Source organism: Mus caroli, chromosome 5 (genome assembly GCF_900094665.2).
Source record: "Mus caroli chromosome 5, CAROLI_EIJ_v1.1, whole genome shotgun sequence".
Lineage (NCBI taxonomy): Eukaryota > Metazoa > Chordata > Mammalia > Rodentia > Muridae > Mus > Mus caroli.
In genome coordinates, this window is record NC_034574.1 from 69,570,010 (window position 1) to 69,591,133 (window position 21,124).

Sequence of the window (21,124 nt, forward strand, 5' to 3'; positions counted from 1 at the left end):
GCTAAACTTTCCTTTGAGTGAAATGAAATCATAAAACCACTTTGCTGTAATAACTTCCTGGTTAGTGCTGGGCATTGAACCCAGAGCCTTGGACATGCCAGGGAAGTACTGAATCCCTCCGCTTGCTTTCCGGAGCCTACCTGGCTTTGTTTTTATGCAGCCTAAATTACTGATATTCTTACAAACTACTGTATTTGTATCTGGGTGGTTAGAGAGCACTTGTACCTTTAAGAGGAAATAGGGAGATGTATTTCCTCTGCGGGTGTTTTAGTTTTGCTGCACCAAATACGATTTCAGTGTGAAAGAAATGTCTCGGCACCTCGTCTCAGGTCAGAAGCATCTGTTTTCTGACTTCTGGTGAACGTATGTTCATTTGTCCCAGCGCTCAGAACACTTCAACAGAAATGTCATAGTTTTCTCTTTCTTTGCAAATGAGAGAAGAAAGAAAGAAGCTCTTCATGGTTTTGTTTTTTTCTAAATTGGACTTTCCCAATGCTGGCTTTAGTAGAGCCTATTTCATGGAACACTTAGTAATGTTTTGGCATTATTTAAAGAGGAGAGACAGTGTTTGCACAACCAGGATTCAGGATTGAAGGACGAAGTAATAGGATTCATGACCTCAGCTCCATGTTGCTTCTGTTGCTGTGACAGACCCTGTGACCCAAAACAACATGGGGGAAGAAAGGGTTTACTTGGCTTACGTGTTAGTCCAGTCCAGCAGAGACCATGGAGGAACAGCTCTTACTGGCTTACTCCCTATGGTTTTCTCAGTCTGTTTCCTTATAGGACCTAGGACCACCTTCCCAGGGATGACACCACCCACAGTGGGCTAGGCCCTCTTCCATCAATCATTAATAGAAAATGCACCATAGATATGCCCACAAGGCCAATCTGATGGAGGCACTTCCTCAATAGGCATTCCTTTTCCCCTGGAGACTCTAGCTTGGGTCAAGGTGACAAAACATAACGAGCACAGCCTCCACAGTATGTTCCACAGTTGGGGTACTGTGACTTGCTTGGGCACAACTCTGCAAACCACAGCTGCCCTCTCTGACAATCTTTGTCTTCCAAGCTCACTACTTTCTTAGTGATAAACCCTTCGTGAAGCTTTCTTAGAAACCCATTTCCCCTTTGTGCAGGGGATTGAAGCAGGGTTTCCTGTGTTCCACCCCTGAGCTAAGAAAACCTCATTGGGTATACTGGAAGGGCCTCTCTTAATTACTTTGCGTTTGCTGCCAGAAGACACCAGGACCAGATCAACTTATAGGAGGAAGAGTTTATTTGGACCTACAGTTTCAGAGAGTCAGATTCTGTGGCCATCACAGAAGGGAAGCGTGGGGGCGGGCAGGCAAGCGTGGCACTGGAGCAGTGGCTGAGAGCTTACGTTTCAGTCCACAAGCAAGAGGCGGAGAGAGCTAGTTGGGAGTGGTGAGGTAAGACACCTCCTACAAGAACACACCTCCTAATTCTTCCCAAACAGTTCCAACAACTGGGGACCCAAATATATGATCCTACGGGGGCCATTCCTTTAAAACCTACCAGAGGGTAATAGGCTGGGCCATAGCTAGAGTCCTGCCTGCAAACTTTCCTGTTTCACCTATCCTGTCCTCGGAGTAGACCGATGAGGTAGCCTGGCAGCACGCAGGAGGAGCAGGAGCATGAGCAAGAGGAGCAGCAGCAGCAGGAGCAGCAGGAGCAGCAGGAACAGCAGCCTTCCCAGAACACTGGCCTAGCCCCAGGCTGGAAGATCCAGGGTGCATCTAAGGCTCCAGCTCTCTTTACTACAGTATTACAGGTTGTGTTCTGTGTCCATTGCCATGTGTAAGGACAAAGGGGTTTCGATGGTATACACACTAAAAATTGGGCTGCATCCCATAAATGTTTACAATTATATCCAATGAAAGTGAACTTTAAAAACCCATTATGACACTAAAAAAAAAAAAAAAAAAAAAAAAAAAAAAAAAAAAAAAAAANAATGAAAGTGAACTTTAAAAACCCATTATGACACAAAAAAAAAAAAAAAAAAAAAAAAAAAAAAAAAAAAAAAAAGACAGGCACACAGATCAGTGATGGAGTTTTCCAGTTGCAGTAATGTGTGATTTTACTGCCCTTGACTCCTTACCAGAGTTTCCAAAGCCTTGCCTCCACTTTGACACTGTCTTCATTCTGAGTGACTTGGCCTCTTGCTTTTCGGGAAATCCAACAGGAACTTGTTTCTCTTCCTAAACCGCAAACATTTCCCTTAATAACCCCAGAGTCTTAGGCTTTTTGTGGCTCTTTGTTGCCTTAGGGACTGAGCAGCACACTTTCCCCATGGCTCTTATCTCACTTAGGGCCTTCTTCTTCCTCCTCTTCCTCCCCTTCTTTCTCTTTTTCCTCCTCCTCCTCCTCCTCACTTCCTCAGGCCTGGCACACTGGTTACTCTCTTAACCTCTTTACTTCCTTCCACTCAGCAAGTTTTGTTTGTTTGTTGGGGGGAAAGATCCCAGGCTGGTCTTGAACTCACAGGAATCCTCCTGCCTCCGTTTTCTGAGTGCAGGCGTATATAGGCTGTTTTTTTAACTGGGGAGTGAACCCATGGCAAGTGTTCTATCACTGAGCCTTGGGAACTCTGTTCATAGACTGCTCACTTCTCACCAGTTCTTTTCTTTCTTTCTTTCTTTCTTTCTTTCTTTCTTTCTTTCTTTCTTTCTTTCTTTCTTTCTTTCTTTCTTTTCCTTCCTTCCTTCCTTCCTTCCTTCCTTCCTTCCTTCCTTCCTTCCTTCCTTCCTTTTTCTTTTTGATTTTTCAAGACAGGGTTTCTCTGTGTAGCCCTGTCTGTCCTGGAACTCACTCTGTAGACCAGGCTGGCCTCGAACTCAGAAATCTGCCTCCCAAGTGCTGGGATTAAAGGTGTGGGCCACCACTGCCCAGCTCTTTTCTTTCTTAATACAGATATCTTCAGTTGTCCTTTATCAACACACACATACTACACAAAGACATGCATAAGCACACATATACACACACAGTACACACAGAGACATGTGCATACACATATATACACACACTGCACACAGAGACATGTACATATAAACACACACAAACACACAGTACACACAGAGACACGTGCATACACATATATAAACACAAACACACTATACACAGACATGCACATATGCACACATATANACACACACATACACACACTATACACTATATACAGAGACATGCCCACACACACATATAAACACACACTACACACTATACACAGAGACATACACATAAATACACAATACACACACTGTACACAGAGACACACAGATACATACACATCTAAACACATAAACAGTTCACATACACACACAAACAAAGACACACATGGGGGAGGCATATACTTCTTGGAGATATCATTTCATCTTTTCTCTTCTGCTCATTCATTCACACTTGATTTGTTTTGAGATAGGGAAACCTGTGTAATCGTAGATCAGCTGGCCTCAAACTCATTGAGACCTGTCTCTGCCTCCTGTGTGCTGGGATTAAAGGTGTGTACCACCGCGCCCGGCCAACACTCACATGTTTAAGAGCTGCCTCAAAACTCTCTCAACCTTTCCATTTTCCACTGTTCCCCATCTGGCTTTCTGTTCTCACCTTGAACTGATGCTATGTCACACAGACTCACCAAAAATGTCACCCTCGGCCCCACAGAACACAGTATTCTTTTGCAGTCTCTTGTCTGGGCACAGGCTAGTCACAGTTGTTTGTGATGACTGAAGTCATCCGAGGTTGGTACCCAGAGTCAGGATGGCCAGGTGTCTGCTGGGCAACAGCTGAGGGAGATAATCCAGGTAGAAGAGGATGAGAACTCGGAGTCCTGGGGGAAAACACAGGCTTCTGGAACCTGCTCACACGGCCCTTTGTGATCCCACAGAGGGCGGGTGCTCACTTGCCTTCCTTCTGTAGTGACTTGCTGTGTGGTTGAGGTCCCTGGAGGTGCCTTGGTCTTATCCTCAAGCTTCTACTGGTGAATGAGTCCTGGCTCCTTGGTACGTCCTACAACCTTGGTGAGATATGGCTTAGGACATTGTATTATCCTCAGACTGCGTGGCTGCTGTCCAGACTTGATGCTGGGCTCCTGGCCAGGTAGCGTTTAGTTGTATTATTATTATTATTATTATTATTATTATTATTATTATTTATAGTTATAACCAACTATCCATGGCATACGGTTTACTCTTTTACCTATTTTTAGATGCATAGCCCAGTGATATTAGACACATTTACAGTGCTGTGTAACCACTTCTGTCCCTCACCAGAACCTTTCCGTCATCCCAGCACATGCTAGCTTGGAACTCATTCATTGAACAGCCAGACTCCCCGGTACTACTGAGCCCCAGCAACCTCTCTGTTCTAGAATTCCAAACCTTAGATAAGTTGAACTATACGGCATGAGCCCTTTTGTCCCTTACTCCCTTCGTGTAGCTTAAAGGTATCAAGCTTCATCCATGTTGTATTATGTGCCAAAGATTTGCTCATCTTTTAAGGACAAGTAACATCCTATCGGATTGCTTCTACGTTTCCACTGTCTTGAGGAACCCTTGAACAGTTTTGAAGGGTGCTGTCCAGTATGTAAACCTTTAGTACCGCTTAGCAGTTGGCTGGTTTCTACTGGGATGGTGGTAGTGGGGGTTGTTTCAAGACAGAGTCTTACCATGTAGCCCCTGCTAGCTTAGAACACATGATCCCTCTTTGTCTGCCTCATGAATACTGGAACTAGGGTGTGTGTGCACAACTGTACTAGGAAGTGCCTTAGTTTTGACAACTGATTGATTACCCAAGCAAGAGATAAGAAATATAGCAACTATATTATTGCTTCTATCCGTTAACTGTTTTCTGAGCATTGTGAAGCACACGTCAAAGCTCTTTGATTCTAGATGAGGAATTTTCCACTGTGGTTTAAGGCCTAAAGCCATTGTGAAAGCAACTTGGCAATCTTTGTTCCTCAAAGGTGGAGAGAAGGCACAGAAGGCGACTGGACGATGGTGGTGACTCAGTTGTTGCAGGCCTGGGTGTTTTGTGATTTGAAGGAGCCGTCAAGAGTTTGACTGAAGGTAGCCTAAGATACATAGAGGGTTGAATAGTGGCCCTCAAAAACTCTCCCTGGGACTTTGGAATCTGGCTCAGTTTACAGTTAGAGATGTTGTGGAAGTAGCGACGTGGTTAGTGTTGTCAGTTTTACAGAATCTAGAGTCACCTGGGCAAAGGCATGTGGGTTTATCTGTGAGGACTATCCAGAGCATGTGGGCCTGTCTGTGAGGACTCCCCAGTTGAGTTCATTGAGGTGGGAAGATTTACCCTTTGTGGGTGGTGCCATTTCCTGGTGGGGATAGCAAAGGGAACGTTGAATTTGTCCCTCTCTGCTTTTTTGACTGTGGACTCTACGAGACCAGCTTCCTCAGGCCCCTCCTGCTGCAACTTCCTGCTGTGATGGGCTGTAACCCACGACTGTGAGCCAGAATAGAACCATTCTCCGTGAGGTTGCTCTTATCAGGGTAGTTTATCTCAGCAACAGCAAAAGAAACTCAGAACCCAGGCCTGAGACACGGGGCTGTTTGTCTGACGACCCTGACCAAGTGATCCTTGAGACTTTAGAATTGCTTTCTGCCTGGAATGTGGAAGGATTTGGAACTTTGAGTTAGAAAAGCCATTGTAGGCTGGAAGCAGAACTTCATGGGCCATTCTGATGGGAGCCTGGAAGATAAGGCTGTCGAGGGGAACATGGGCGTTGGAGGCCCAGCTCATGACGCTTCAGAGGGGATTAAGAAGTGGATGCTCATAGCCATCCATTGGACTGAGCACAGGGTCCCCAATGAAGGAGTTAGAGAAAGGACCCTAGGACCTGAAGGGGTTTGCAGCCCCTTAGGAGGAACAACAATATGAACTAACCAGTACCTCCAGAGCTCCGAGGGACTAAACCACCAACCACAGAGTTATTATGGTGGGACTCATGGCTCCAGTTGCAGAGGATAGCCTAGTCGGTCATCAATGGGAGGAGAGGCCCTTGGTCCTGTGAAGGCTCTATGCCCCAGTATAGGGGAATGCCATGGCTGAAAGTGGGAGTGGGTGGGTTGGTGAGCAGGGGGAGGGGGGAGGAGATAGGGGAAAGGGGTTTTCTCCTCCGGAGAAACCAGGAAAGGGATAACATTTGAAATGTAAATAAAAAGTATCTAATTAAAAAAAAAAAAAGAACTCCACCAGGAATGGGAATAGGAACCATTAAAGGGATATAAGAATGTGGCATAGTTTTTATCTATGTCCTGAGAACTTGAGTGAGGTTGCATTAAAGCTTAACGAACAAATTTGTTTAGCAGAGGAAATTTTCAGACAAGAGAACATTCAAACTGATGTGAAGACAGCCGTAAATGTTCAAGGAATCAGCATCCCTGGAGGGAAATTCCCTGTATTGCCTCAGGATGACTGCTGATGTGTCCTAAGGGCAAAACTTCGTCCATCGTAGGCTCTATCTTCTGAAGATGGAATTTATTTAAAGGAAAACCTTTCGTGATAGGGATCCCTGTTCTTTGAAAGTCACTGCCTAAGAGGGTCCCCACACAGACCCCCGTACAGCTGTGGTCCAAGGGATCTAGGTTCCATCCTGAGTTAGTGGCAGAACTCGGCAGGATTGTCTTATGTGCTACTGGCTTTTAATGAAGGAATGGAGGTTGGGGGTGGTGTAGGTCCTCGGGAGACTCTGTGGCAGGATTTGAATCTGTGAGAGTCTTTACATCAAACTGTAGGTGAAACTGCAGTAGCACTGGAGACTCCAGGGAGCCAGAGGTACCACAATGTATCCAATAAAAAATAGTGGGCAAGAAGTGAAACCAGCCCAAGAGAGCGGTTATGAGTGCCATTGGTAGAAGACCTGGGTATGTAGGCTGCTCACGCCCTTTGGAGTCAAGTTAATTATGTTGTAAGCCCTGTATGCTAGACAAGGAATGCCAGGATTTTCTTTTTCGTGTTTTGATCTGATTTTCATCCTATCTTTCTCTACTGTGTCTCTCCTCTTCTCTCATTGAATGGGATGATTGATTTTGTGCCATTTTATGGAAGAAGTGTGTAGCATGTTTTTTACTTTGTAGTAGCTCACAGTTGACTTTAAACTTTGAAAGTGTTGGAATTGTTAAAGACTACAGGGACCAAACGTGGAATATTGTGGTTTAAGAGTGGTTGTGTGTGAAGTTGACAAGGGGTGGAGCTGGAGCTGTGATTGTTAGTGTTAGTTGTTCATGTGGCAAAATCTAGAATCACCTGGGAGAAGGGCTTCTGGGCGTGTCTTTGGGGAATTGCCTTGATTGCTTTAGTTGAGGTGTCCACTGTGGGTGGCACCATTCCCATTACAGTGAGGATCATGGACTGCATAAAATCTAGGGAGGCAGCTGAAGCATCGTTTCTCCGCCCCCCTGCCGTTTCCTGCTGGGCTGGGCTACTCTGACCTGCGCACCCAAACAAACCCATTCCCTTCGGTTGCTTTTGTCAGTGTTTCATCCCAGCAACAGGTAATGAAACTCAGGTAAAGATCTTGGAGATTATCTTGTACTTTGGTTTAGCCTTAAATCCAAAGGCTAGTGTCTTCCTAGAAGAAGAGGATCACAAACATACACAGAGGCCTGCATGATGATGTGCAGGGATTGGAGTTTATGCTGCTCCAAGCCAAAAGCATCCGGGAGCCATGGAAAAGCTGGAGGAAGCAAGGAAGGGCTCTTTTAAGAGCTTTGGAGATGTGGCCCTGTTTCACATCTCACCTCAGAAGTGTGAGGAATAAATGTATGTCTTTTTGATCCACAAGGCTGTGGCTCTTTGTTATGACAGCATGGGAGACCCAGCAGGTAAGTTTGGATTTGGGTGAATTGAACAGGGCTGGAGACAAAGGCTCAAAATCATTGGTAGAGATGGGGTTTTAAAAAAGGAAGAATGCATGCGTCCATGCAGAGAGGGTCTAGAGACAAAACTCCCATGGAGCCTGTCCTGAGCTCTCCTTTGTGCTGATGCTGAGCAAGTGTGGTGGGTTTTAAGAGGGCCAGCTAGAGAGCTCATTCTGGCAAAGGTCTGGGAGAAAGCACTGAGCCATGCTCAGAGTATGTGTGTGGTGTGTGTGGTGTGTGTGTGTGTGTCTGTGTGTGTGTGTGGTTTGATATGTGTGCGTGGTATATAGTGTAGAGTGTGTGTGTGTGGTGTATGGTATAGAGTGTGTGTGTGTGGTATGTGGTGTGCGGTGTGGAGTGTGTGTGTGGTGTGTGTGTGTGTGTGTGTGTGTGTGTGTGTGTGTGTGTTGGGGTGTGTGTGGTGTGTGTGTGTGGTGTGTGTGGTGTGTGTGGTGTGTGTGTGGTGTGTGTGGGTGTGTGGTGTGTGGTATGTGTGCGTGGTATGTGGTGTAGAGTGTGTGTGTGTGGTGTATGGTATAGAGTGTGTGTGTGTGGTATGTGGTGTGCGGTGTGGAGTGTGTGTGTGGTGTGTGTATGTGTGTGTGTGTGTGTGTGGCGTGGAGTGGGTGTGGGTGTGGTGTGGAGTGTGTGGGCGTGGGAGTTCGGGTGGGTGTGGAGTGTGTGTGTGCTGAGTTAAGCACCTTCTTTTAAGATACTCAGTGTTTATTCTTTTCTATTAGAAAGCACCTGAGGTTGATTTAATAAAATTTATTGAACAAGAATAAAGGTTGTAGAACTGGAAAGTAGGCTCTGAGTGCCCCATCTCCAGCAAAGTGCAGGTTGTATTTATAGCCAGAGAAAATGAAGCAACGTACACAAAAGCAACCTCCTGGGCAGCAGTGGGCATTTGCCTTATTTGGTTATAACCTGGCAGCTGGAGGTTCCATTGCTATGATTGGCTAAGCCTCAGTTGCTTGGTTACCAAGATATAGTCTTAGGTTATAAATTTTATGTGTGGGGGTGAAGATATATACACACATACATATGAGTACGCTTCTTTATGTATGGAGACTGCCTTGGGTCAAATGTTATCACAAGAGTATAAAATAAATTTAGGCCAAACTTCTCAGTGCTAATGTCAGCTGATCTCACTGGAGATCATTTCATGTTAGGAGAGGAAAGGGCAAGGAAGCCCTTTCATCTTGCTGGGTATAGGCAGTAGAAAGGGCCTGCATACTGAGGGGGAATCACAAAGATATCTCCAGTGCTTCTCCCTATTCCCAAAGAGAAAATAGATCAGATCAAAGGAGGAGATAGAGATAGGAGGGGGTGGGAGGGGAAGAGAGGGGAGAAGCCAAGCGAGCAAGGAGAAACTGACTATATGTTATGTATGTGTATATGTGTGTGTGTGTGTGTGTATGTGTGTATGTGTATATGTGTGTGTATGTATGTGTATATGTGTGTGTATGTGTATATGTGTGTATGTGTATATGTGTGTGTATGTGTATATGTGTGTATGTGTATATGTGTATATGTGTGTGTATGTGTGTATGTGTATGAGTATGTGTGTGTATGTGTGTGTATGTATATGTGTATGAGTATGTGTGTGTGTATGTATATGTGTATGTGTATGAGTATGTGTGTGTGTATGTATATGTGTATGTGTATGTATATTGGCCCAAGTATCTGAAGTTCCCTTCCACTTTTGCAATCCTCTGGCTTGGTTTCCAGGACACATGTGGAAACTGTGCCTGCTTCCAGGTGGCAGTCGTGGGGAGGAAAATTAAGGTGCTTCCCAGCCATCTCCTTCTCATGAACTCTTATGTCTGTCCTTTTCTGGTCGAGCAGAGTCTGTCTGATGTTGTAGCTCAGGGGCTTTCAGACAGGTGACTGGGGGTTGGGGGTAGTGGTCTCAAGAGAGGCAGAGAATCTCCGTTCTTACCTGGCAGATGTTCAGTCTGTGTCTTGTGTCTGGCAAGACCTGCCTCCTGTTTGCTGTCATTATTTCCATGTCAGATCTTGTGTGACCTTTCAAACTGGACCCTTCTCTTAATACTACCTGAATCAAAATAGCTCACACAATGCCCTCTTTGCCCTGAGGACTTCCAAGAATCAAGGACCGTGCTTCTTTGGGGGTAAGAATTGTATTTTCCTAACCTTCTTATACTAAGCTAAGCCTATGATAACTCAGGGCAAGAGAAAATTGAGTCTTTATAAGAAAGGCACCGATAACAGTGATATGCACCCCAAGAACCTAGCATCTCTTCAGAAAGATGACTTTTGTGTTTCAAGAGCAGAAAATCGTTGGTTTCTATGGCAACTGACCAGAATGAATGTGTGTGTCCAGTCTTTGCTCTTCCATCTGCAGTCATGTTTATCTTGTTAAAGGGAAAATTCAGATTGATTTCCTTCCCCTTTAAATATGGGAATGTTAATGCTTCTACTTAGTAATTAGAGGCTTCTGCCCCTGCCCTCCCTCCCCTCCCCTGTCTCTCCCTCTTTCTTGACAGTCTCCTCGTGTAGCCCAGGCTGACCTACCCCTCAATTTTGCCACAGCCTTTCATGTTCTGGCATTTCAGATGTGGACCACCGTGGCTCACATGTGTTTTTCCTTCTACTCTTACAGGGATTTCAGATTGAAGTATTAGGTGACTGGGATTCATCGTAAGAGCTGCTCTTCTGTTTGTTCTTAAAAATCTCACCATCCACACATGTATGTGTGCCGTGAGTGGATGAAAGAGCATAGGGCTTTCTTTATGTTCTGTTGTAGGACCCACCACAGTTACACCCTCTCACAGTCAATAGAAAGGAATTCAATCGAAGTCGCTGGCGTTGAAGACAGTGCCTGGAAGCCGGGCCTTAATTCCTACATCATTGCATCCTAGCTTGTTAAGAAAGAATTATTAACTTTTATTCTCTGTATTTCCAGCTTTTTTTCCTTTAACAAAATTTTATTATGATATTCACACACCATAAAACTCATGCATTTAAAACATGTGATTTATTGTTTTTTAAATATATAGGTTTTTTTTTAGTACATACAGATAACCATTGTCATTGTCTGATTTGAAAATGGAGCTGTTAATCCCCATTCCTTTGTTACTCCTTCTCCCTAACCCTGGACAAACTTTGTCTTCATAGATTTGCATATACTGGACATTGCATAGGTGTATGAAGCTAATATGATATATTGGTATGAGGCCTTTTATGACTGCTGGTTTCTTTTACTTACGATCTTACATGTGTTATAGACTGTATGGGGTTTTCTTCATTTTCATCTCACAATAAAATTTGATCACATCGGTATAGCACAAGTGTTTATCTGTTCATCAGTTAGTGAACATAAGTTGTTTTCACGTCTTTGTATTTATTTGTTTATTTTGTGTATGAGTGTGGACACTCATGTCACTGTGCAAAGGGCAGAGACAACTATCCTACCACTGTGTGGGTTCCAGGAACTGAGCATATATCGTCCGTCTCAGTGTCAAAGTCCATTAACTGCTGAGCCATATCACCAGCTCCGTTTTCAGTTTGAAACAATTATAAATAAAGTTCTGAACATTTGGGGACAAAGATTATGTAGCACCATTTTCCAGTCCGTGGACCTATATCTAGGATTAGAACTGCTGGGTCATCGGGAACCTCTGTGTTTAATATTATGAGAAATTTCTGGGGTTGTAGCTCAGTGCTAGAGCACTTGCCTCGAGTGTAGGAGGCCCTGGGTTCAATTCCCAGTACCACCTCAAATAATCAAAGACAAAAGAAAGCAAAAATATGAGAATTGCCAACCTGTTTTCCCAAAATGACTATATAATTTGCAGCTGAGTTCCAGTTTGGTTTTTTATCTCTCTTCTCTTTTCAACGCTGGAGGTGAATCCCAGAGCCTCATGCACACCACAAAAGTACCACACCACTCTTTTACCACCACCCCCACCCCGCGCCAGTCTCTCCATCACTTTCATTCTAAGCATGCTGGTGAGCATGAGGTAATACCACATTGGGACGGTTTATTTATTTGCTAGCTTGAGATAGAGGCTGGCCTCAAACTTGGCATGCTGCCGAGGCTAGCCTTGAACCATACCGTGCCCAGTTCTCCCTGTTAGTTTAAATTTGAATCTTCCCAGTGGCTGATGTCGTGAGCATCTTCTGATGGATTTACTGGCTACCTGTATATTTTTGGAAAAATTTCTACCCGGATGCATTTTACGTCGACTCTTCATTACTGAGTGGAGAGTTCTTTATTGTTCATAGATCCAAGTCCATCACAGAATGTGTGGCTTGCAAGCACTTTATGTTTGTGAGCTATCCTCTCATTTGAGCTTAAACTCTGAGGCACCAAAGTTGTTTTTTTTTTTTTTCGAGACAGGGTTTCTCTGTATAGCCCTGGCTGTCCTGGAACTCACTTTGTAGACCAGGATGGCTTGGAACTCAGAAATCCACCTGCCTCTGTCTCCCAAGTGCTGGGGTTAAAGGCGTGCGCCACCACTGCCCGGCCCCAAAGTTTTATTGTTACACTGTTCTGTGGATTTTTTTTCTCTTTTTTTAATGTTTGAGTTTCAGTCCTATTAAAAAGCCACTACCTTGCTGGATGCTGGTGGTGCAAGCCTCTAATTCCAGTATCAGGAGGAAGCGGCGGGTAGATCCCTGAGTTTGTAGGCCAGCCAGATCTACAGAGAGAGTTCCAGGACAGCCATGGCTACACAAAGAAACTGTATCCTGAAAAAACAATCCACTACCTTATCCATAGTTATAAACCTCAATGCTCATGCTTTCTTCTGCATGCTTCATAGTTTTAGTGGTCAGGTCTGTGCATTTGACGCTGGTATGTTTTCCTGTGGCTTGTGGGTATGTGGCTATTCCAGCACCATTTTATCAAAAAAAGACATTCTTTTTTTTAACCTTACTCGACAACTTTGTTTTTGTTTCGAGTGCCATTTTGTATTCGACACACCCCCATTGAAAGTGTTGGAAAGGAGTATTCTCAGTGTTGTACAAAGAAATACATGTGCAAAATGAAATAACCCAGACCGGCAATTCAGTCTCCCTATAAATGCCAGTGTCTGCTTCTGGACTCTGCTTTCTCTCCACTGAGCCACAGGTCTGATGCTGACGCTGGGAACAGACCTTTCGGCTGAATGCGGCTTTACTAGATTGGGTTATGAATTCAGTAGGAAAGGTGTAGCTGTGGGCTTTTCTACCCACACCCCAGTTCCCGAGTAACAGCTCAGAGACTTATTATTTAATGTCTGGGCCATAAGCTAGGCTTGTTCCCTGATTCACTCATAACTTATATTAACCTGTTTATACTATGCTATGTCTGCCACATGGCTAGTTACCACTCCTTGGATTCATACTTCTGACCTACTTCTAGTCACGACGGGGAATCTTCCATGTCTGGCTCTTTCTCAGAGTTCCTCTCTCTCTCTCTGCCAGATGTGTTACCTGCTAATACTGCCTCAGCTTGTTGGCCATTAGATTATTATTGACAGATGATACTCCCACACAGTACACAAGAGATAATCCCTACAGAAAAGCACTAGACAAATCTGTGAATTTACCAGTGAAAAACTTTGGTAGGTCTGTGTTGGAGAGATCGAGTATTGTTTTGTGTTGTATAGAAGTTCCTTGAAATGTATAGACTTTGGGTCAGGTTAATTTGTTACATCCCAGTTAATCTATAACAGTACATCTGCAGATACTAAAAGAGAGTTCTTCCTCCTAGCAGTTGCTTGAGGTGGGAGAGTTTCTATAATTATGACCCAGCTTAAAGCCACATCCAGTTTGCCTGTGCACCCTGATTGGTTGCCTCAGCCTTCTCTTCACATGGCTTCTACAGTTGGTGTGTAATTTTTCAGGTTTTCAAGATGAAGGCACAGATAATTTCAACCAAAGTGGTGGTACTATGGCAATAGAGTTAGGGACAGTACACCCTGAGACCACAAGGCTCTGCTAGTATGTGGTTTGAGAAGGGATCTATCTATTTTAGTTGTGTTTTAAAGAAAAAGATAAACATTGGAGAGTTATACCCAATGGCACCAGAGGACAGGTTCTCCAGATGAGCATTCGTGACCTATGGGCCTGCAAAGCAATGCCACTAAGAAGTAGTTGGTGTTTTGTGATTGGAGAGTTGTACCTCGGTGTGATGTCTGGTACTATCTGTCAACTTGGCAGAATCTACAATCAACTGGAAGGCAAGCCTCTGGCCATACCTGTTACCTTAATTAGGTTAATGGAGATGGGAAGACCTGCCCACAGTGGGTGGCGCTAATTCCCTAGGCACAGGATGGAAGATTGTGTGGAAGTAAAGAAAGTAAACTAGTGTGAATGCTCTCATCTCTCTCTGCTTCTGGATGGGATGTCACCTGGCTCCCGCAAGCTGTGACTTCCCTGCTGTATGGGCTGAGTAAACCTGTTCACTCATAAGTTACTTTAGTAAATATTTTGTTACAGTAGCAAGGACAACAAGGCATCTTTCTCTTCTCCAGAATGTCCTCTTATGTTGTTGTTTTACTAGATCCATCCCAGGGAAATGAAGGAAATCCCACGACTGTTGGACAGAATGTCAGCATGAATTAACCATTTTGTGGTTTGTATTGTCTATATTTGCTGTTACTTTAACACCTAGATTAAAATGCTTGGCATTCATAATTCACTGAATTATTTATTAGGCTCACAGGAGAGGGTACAGGGCAGATACCGTTTGGAGGGTAATGATATGCTCACACACACATGGACACATGCCCGTGTGTTGGTCAGAGGATAAGCTCAGGTCTCCTCAGGAGTGCTGTCTGTATTGTTTGGTCTAGAGCTCACTATTAGGCGATAATTGCTGGCCATCAAGCCCTAGGGGACCCTCTTGTCTCTGCTTCCCCAAACCTGGGACTTCAAAAGTGCCACCATACCAGGCTTTTTTTCTCTTTTAAAAAAATAAAGACCCGAGGATCCACCTCAGATCTCTGTGCTTGCAAGGCAAATACTTTTCCAACTGACTCGCCTTCCTAGCTTCTGGTCTCTTCTTTTGATAAGAAAATTGCAAGTTTCCCTTTCTCTTGGGCTTCCATGGTCTGGTCTTATCTAGGTTCAAGACCATGTTTGGTGGTAGTGCGTTCTTCCAAGCTATCTCCGGGACAGGTATCCAGTCGCCTGTTTGAACAGAGGTGACCATGGGCACAGCTATTCAGGTCTACTCTGGCACAGAAGCAGCATAAAGAGCATGTCGGGGGATGGAGGAGTGATGGGCTTGTTTGTGCAGCCCATGTTGTAAAGGCAAAGCTCTTGGGTCCAGAGGATGGAACAAGAGGCACGGAGCAGGTTAGGTTAGGATTCTCAGGAAATTAAGTCTACAGATTCTTGGCTAGGGCTGGAAGGTTTTCCTGTGGAGTTGAGTATGTTTTGCCAAGGCAAGGGAGGCCACTTGGAGGCATGGTGCTGGCCCACACACCAGGCTCTGGAGATTTTCCTAAAACAACTCTATAGCAGGGAGTGAATGGGCTTTTCATTTCACCGTGACAGGAAGGTTGTGGTTCACTCTAAAGGCAACTATGGAGTCACCTTTCGAGTTTGTTTGGGGAAGATTAAAAAGGTTTTTTGTTTGTTTGTTTGTTTGTTTGTTTGCTTAATGTGTCACACTTAAACAATCACCTCACATTCTCCCCCTGGCCAGGATATTTTTGTCTGTCCATTTTGACTAAAATTATTTATCTGTGTCAAATCCAAGCTTCGGTCTGACAGGCCCCTAGTAATACTTTTCTTTAATTTGAGAGAGTCTTTTTATATATTCCAAGATGGCCTCATACTCCCTAGATAGTCCAGACTGGCCTCCAACTCATGGCAATCCTCCTGCCTCAGTTAGAATTATACTATATTATACTATCTATTATGCCATCGTGTCTGGCTTCTGAGTTTTCCTTTTCATCTTTCTCTTCTTTCGAAATGTCAGAACCTCAGTGGACGCTGTAATACTGATTTCCACCTGTTAACAAGCTGTGTATGTTTCTGCATTTGGCCAGCCTAACACCTTGAATAATGAGATCTGGAAGACAGCCTGGGATGGGCACACACAAAGGGATAAGGAAAACTGATGTTTAGAAATGCCATTGCTGGAAACTCACAATTTGCCTCATTAGCCAAAGGTCTCATTTATTAAGTGGCTTTTCAGAACCACATTAAATGAAATGCTGGCATAAAAACTGATTATCCCAAAAATCATCTCATTGGCTGACCTCTGGGAATGGGGCCATGCATCCCTATCAAAGAGCTATTTTTCCTAGGCCATGCAAACGGTTCTAAGTGTAATCTGTAAATCTTCCTGCATCATTAGTATCCAAATGCACTTGACTTGCTCTTGTACCAGATTTTTATGTGTTTGGAGGTGTTTTATGACATAAATCCAAAGATCAGATATCATGTCTGCCCCCAAAGTCTCATATCATTTAATGTAATTTTATAGTGCACATGTGCACGTTCTTATATGGATGGTTATAAATTTTTGTTTTCTTTGGTGTATAATCTTGTTATTAACTTGAACCGTGGTTCCCACTCTTGTGGAACTTGCTTTGAACCCTAGTACCTCACTGCTATGGCAAGTGTTGGTAATAAGCCAACTTCTTAAGGAGGTCAACTTTCCAGAAGATACAGTTACAAAATGGGTGTCTCTCTCTCTCATCAACAGATGGCTTCAGTGGCAAGTCCAAGTGACAAGGTTTAAAATATTTATGGCTTCTAAAGACACCCACTGTGTAGTAACCAGGACACCAGACCCTTATACACAGGGGTGACTGCCGTGGTTAGAACATGAGATGGAGTAGTAATTGCCCCCCAAAGTTTCTACCGTGTATGTTTCCTGTGCCACACCAGACCTACCCGCTTGTTTCCTCTTCACCTGAATTATCGTGTAACCTTAGATCAAATTACACACGTGTGTGACTCTTTATCAGCGTTTTCATATCAATAGCACTTTGAAATTAATACTGTTTTCTTGTGTGCCCTGGAGCATTTCCAAGATGAAATGGCATTTATGCCGTGTTATTACTAAGCTGCAGTCGAGTGACAGCCTGGAAAGTATGTGGTTAGTGGTGCGTGCACAGGGGGAGGGGAGGGGAGGTGGGGAGAGAAAAACTAGTTGGATGAATGGGCTAAATTGGTTGTGCGAGTGCACTGTACACCCATTTCATAAGTCTCTCTAAGTAAGCAGAGTCTATAACAGAATAAAGGTGTTTAAGTTGAACTGTTTGTAAATATGATTTGCAGACATCTGAGACCTAGTGTTAATGTTCATAAGAAATGTTTGTTGGCTCAAATGATATATGAGATGTATAAGGTCTTGCAATATGTATTGATACAACAGCAAGGACCAAGAGCTAAGTTTTACATTAGAAATCTGCTATTAGACACCTGCCCTCTGTCCAGCGGGAGGATGTCACTGGGCCCTCACTATGCATCGCTCTGTGTGTGTGTGTGTGTGTGTGTGTGTGTGTGTGTGTGTGTGTCTTTGACAAATGTGGAAGCCACAGTACAGCTTGTTTGGCGTCAAGTGCCTTTGTCTACTGAGTTGTCTCAATGGCCGATAAGCCTTCTTTACTATAGCCTGTGTGATAGTTAATCTCAGATTGGACCTCAGATCAGCTAAGAGACAAGCTACTGGGTGGGTTTGTGGGTGTATTTAAGGATGAACTGAGTGGGTAAAACCCCACTAGACTCTTCTAGAATGGTCCTCACTCTTCACATCTCAGATGATAGAGGTCTGAGGAAAAAGCAATGTGGCCTTTGCCTTCTTGCTTTCATTCCTTGCTGGTTAATGCATCCGTTCTGTTATGGCAGCTGCAGCTACCATCATTCATTGACATTAGAACCCAGCTACTTTGTCTTCCTATGTAGAACAAAGACCAGTGACTCTTCAAGGACCTGCTGGGCCTTTAGTATCAGACTCAGACTGTTGAGACCTCCAGCCTCACGGACTGTGTTTCTATTGTGTTCTTAGCCTCTGCAGTATAGCTGACAATTGTTTGATGACCTAGCCTGTAATGTGTAACTGATGTCATAAATCTCTTTTGTAATATATATTCATTCTATTGGTTCTGTTTCAATACAGAACCCTGAATGCTATAATATGGAAAGGACACTGAAGACTAACTTAAGATGCCATCCCAGCAGGTCTCTGGAAACACTGAAGTGGATTTCTAAAAATCTATTTTAACGTAGACATCCAACAGTATACAACTTGTATTTGTTTTCTTGGCTCTGGCCTCTTGTGATTGAAGGTTTTGGTCATGTTGTTTATGATATTGTTACCGTCGGGATCAGCTCCAGCCACGGGCACTGAGAAATGTCCAGAGAGATTATAAGGACCGTGTGGTGATTCATACAGACAGATAAATTATCACTACCCTTTCTTGGTGAATGCCACTAACTGCCTGTCACAGTGAATATCCATCGCAGAGCGCTCACATGGAAACCAGTCTTGTCTGTCCGGAAATTTTTATGCGGCAGGGTGTTGGGTAATTCCTACTTGAATTTTTCTTGGCAGCTTTAAGGTGGCTTTGATTATTACAGATACTTTGAGGCAAGTGGATTACCTTGAAATTTTTTAAAAATTCATTTTGATAACGGACTGACATTTAAGTGTGAAATTTAAGTGTGAAAACATCTTAAGGCCGTTGTCTTCACAACTGATGGTGTTACTGTGGTGGCTGTGGGCTGCCACATGGCTCTGTAGTTGGTTTAGATGTGTAAGCATGGATGAATGATGCTGGACCATGAATGAATCCTAATTCCCGATGACAGAGACAGAAATAGATTTCAGGAGGCAGTTTGGAGGCTCCTGATGGGAGTGAGAGGGGAAAGACTGTCAGGGGCGTGCTGTGCACTAAATACTTCACATTACCCAACCAGGGATCCCTAAGGAACACTGGCAGAATCTGTATGTTAAAGTTTATTCACTCGGTCTGGCAGAAACCCCGAAGGTGGCTCTCTTTTTACTTCTGAATGAAAGTTATTTCCATTTACACCTGGCTGGCTATGTTGGCAGCGCTACCATGAGGAGGTGAGGGGTGTCCTGGACTCAGAGCCCAGAGCCCAGAGGTGGATGGAGTCTTAGCTGTGCCCCACAGCCTCAGAAGTGGCTTAGCTCTCCCGAGCATTGGCTCTGTACCTTTCTTAAAGTTGGCAACTTACAATAGGCCAGAGAGTAAGTGGTGCGGACTCCCAGGGTGTTGTTACAACCCGTTAAGCACTGAAGAGAGCACTGTCAGTTCATGTAACTGGGAAAGAGAAGTATGGGCTGTGTGTGGCCTTCCTTGGTTGACTCGTCCAGTCTACATTATAGAAAACGAGAGGAGAAAATTAGGAGGCTAGTTGGAGGGAAGTTTTTACATGTACTCCAACGTTTGTTCTCTGAGGCAAAGTAATTGGGTCTGCAGCTGAAGGTTTTCTGGCCGTTGTTTAAGTTTAAGTATCATCAATTTACAGGCTCTCTTATGTAATTTTGCTTTGGCCTTTATGGTGCTGTGAACTGAACACAGGGCTTAATTGTGTATTAGAAAAGGCAAGTGCTCAACCTGAGCTAGACACACCCTTAAGCTTCTGGAGATGGAGTCTCCCTGTGTCGCTCAGGCTGGCCCTGGACTCCTCCTCCTCCTCCTCCCAAAAGTCACAGTCATGTGCCTGTACATTTGACATTTAGTCATTTTCTGCTTTGACTTCACTCCTCCTTTGCATTCTATGGCTCTGGTGTTGCCCTCTTGATGGTAAATCTTTGTTGTCAGCCTGACTGATCTAAAGTCAAGGAGACGAACCTTTGGGTGTTGGAGAATGGTTCTATAGAGAGTTCGAACTGACAAGGGCAGATCCCAGATCCAGAAGTAAGTGCCACCGTCCCTGGGGTGTTGGCATCCCAGCTTTCAGGATCATAATCCAGTCAGGTGTGAGCAAGCCCGTGGCCTCCAAGCCTTTCCAGCCACGATGGGCTATGCATCCTTAGAGTGTGAGGTTAAATAAGTCCTCGAGTCCCTAAGCAGCTTTGCGCCTGGTAGTCAATGGGTCATAGGAACGAGGAGGGTGACTACTACTAGAACCATATACCCTTAATGCTTTTAAAGGAATGTACAAAGATAACAGTAGTTTTCAGTTGATTTTAAACAGGCAGACATACAATTGTGGACCAGATTCTGCAAAAATTATTTTAATTTTTACTCTGTATTGTAGTCTGAGGAGCCCACTGGAAATATTCCTTTAGGTATGAGGAGTGAGTGAGCTATATCTAGAGTCACCATGAAGGGCGTGAAGGACAGGGTTTAGAATGTTTCTGTGTCTGGTGCTCTGTGAAGCACACGCCTCATGAAGGTCACACCTTTACCTGGTGTGAAGGTCCCTGTGCAGCTAAAGTGGGTCACTAGCAAGTGAAAGGCTCTTCTTGTGTTGCTGCAGCCGCTGGGCTCCTCAGCCCTTTGTGACGCTGTAAACAGGACGCTTCCCTTGTCCCTCAATGCCCCCTTGCTGCCTTTGTTACTGGAGGGTTCACTTTGCAGAATTTCTTTTCTGAGCCCTATCAGTTCTTTTGACACGGCATCTACTGTTAACCTGCCGCCCACAAAGATGCTTCCTACGGGGATCTTAGCAGGCAAGTGCGCATGCACAGAAGTCATTTGGACAAGGTAGTCTAGGTCGGTATTATAGTCTTATATGTATATTATATATATTATGCTATATATTTATTATATGTTATAGTCTTATATATATATTATATATTTATGGTCTGTAATGCTGGGTCCTCAATTGCTGGGCTCCAGGAGCCTGCCTATAAAGGAGGAGGCGTTATCGAGTGGATTGATAGATAGGGTTATCATCTGCCATTAGCCATCATAAAAATTTTGAGGTTTGCATTTATTTTATGATTTAATCTTAGAATTTCATTTTAAAAATCACTTGATTTGTTAACAGAAATATGTGTAGCTCTGTTGGTACTGTGCTCACCTATTGTGAATGAAGCCCCGAATCCAACACCCAGCACAACATAAAACCGGCCTCCGTGGCACAGACCTGTAGTCCCAGAACTTGGCCAGTGGAGGCACGTGGATCAGGAATTGAAGGTTAGCTGCAGTTACATAGTGAGTTCAAGGCCAGCCAGGGCTATATGAGACCCCATCTCCTCTCTCCCTCTCTCCCTCTCTCCCTCTCTCTCTCTCTCTCTCTCTCTCTCTCTCTCTCTCTCTCTCTCTCTCTCTCTCTCT

The 21,124-nt window shown here is 44.2% G+C and overlaps 1 protein-coding gene and 1 long non-coding RNA gene across 5 annotated transcripts in view; one reads left to right on the forward strand and one right to left on the reverse strand.

Annotated features, from left to right (window-relative positions):
- The window catches only part of Kiaa1211 (KIAA1211 ortholog), a 217,949-nt gene that overhangs the window by 15,482 nt on the left and 181,343 nt on the right, over positions 1–21,124 (forward strand). The window contains exon 1 of one of the 3 annotated variants that reach the window (XM_021162942.1): positions 3,952–4,119. The exons of the other annotated variants lie outside the window; for them this stretch is intronic. The gene's annotated coding sequence lies outside the window, so the exon portion shown is untranslated. Of the gene's footprint in view, positions 1–3,951; positions 4,120–21,124 lie in introns of those variants that run through there. 3 annotated transcript variants of the gene reach the window in all.
- LOC110295493 lies at positions 495–3,792 on the reverse strand. 2 transcript variants are annotated; one of them, XR_002378080.2, is made up of 3 exons: positions 3,659–3,792; positions 2,123–2,222; positions 495–654 (listed from the first exon to the last, which is right to left on the reverse strand). It is a non-coding gene; the product is annotated as an uncharacterized LOC110295493 (long non-coding RNA). The 2 variants fall into 2 exon arrangements; XR_002378081.1 differs by lacking the exon at positions 495–654 and adding an exon at positions 1,678–1,740.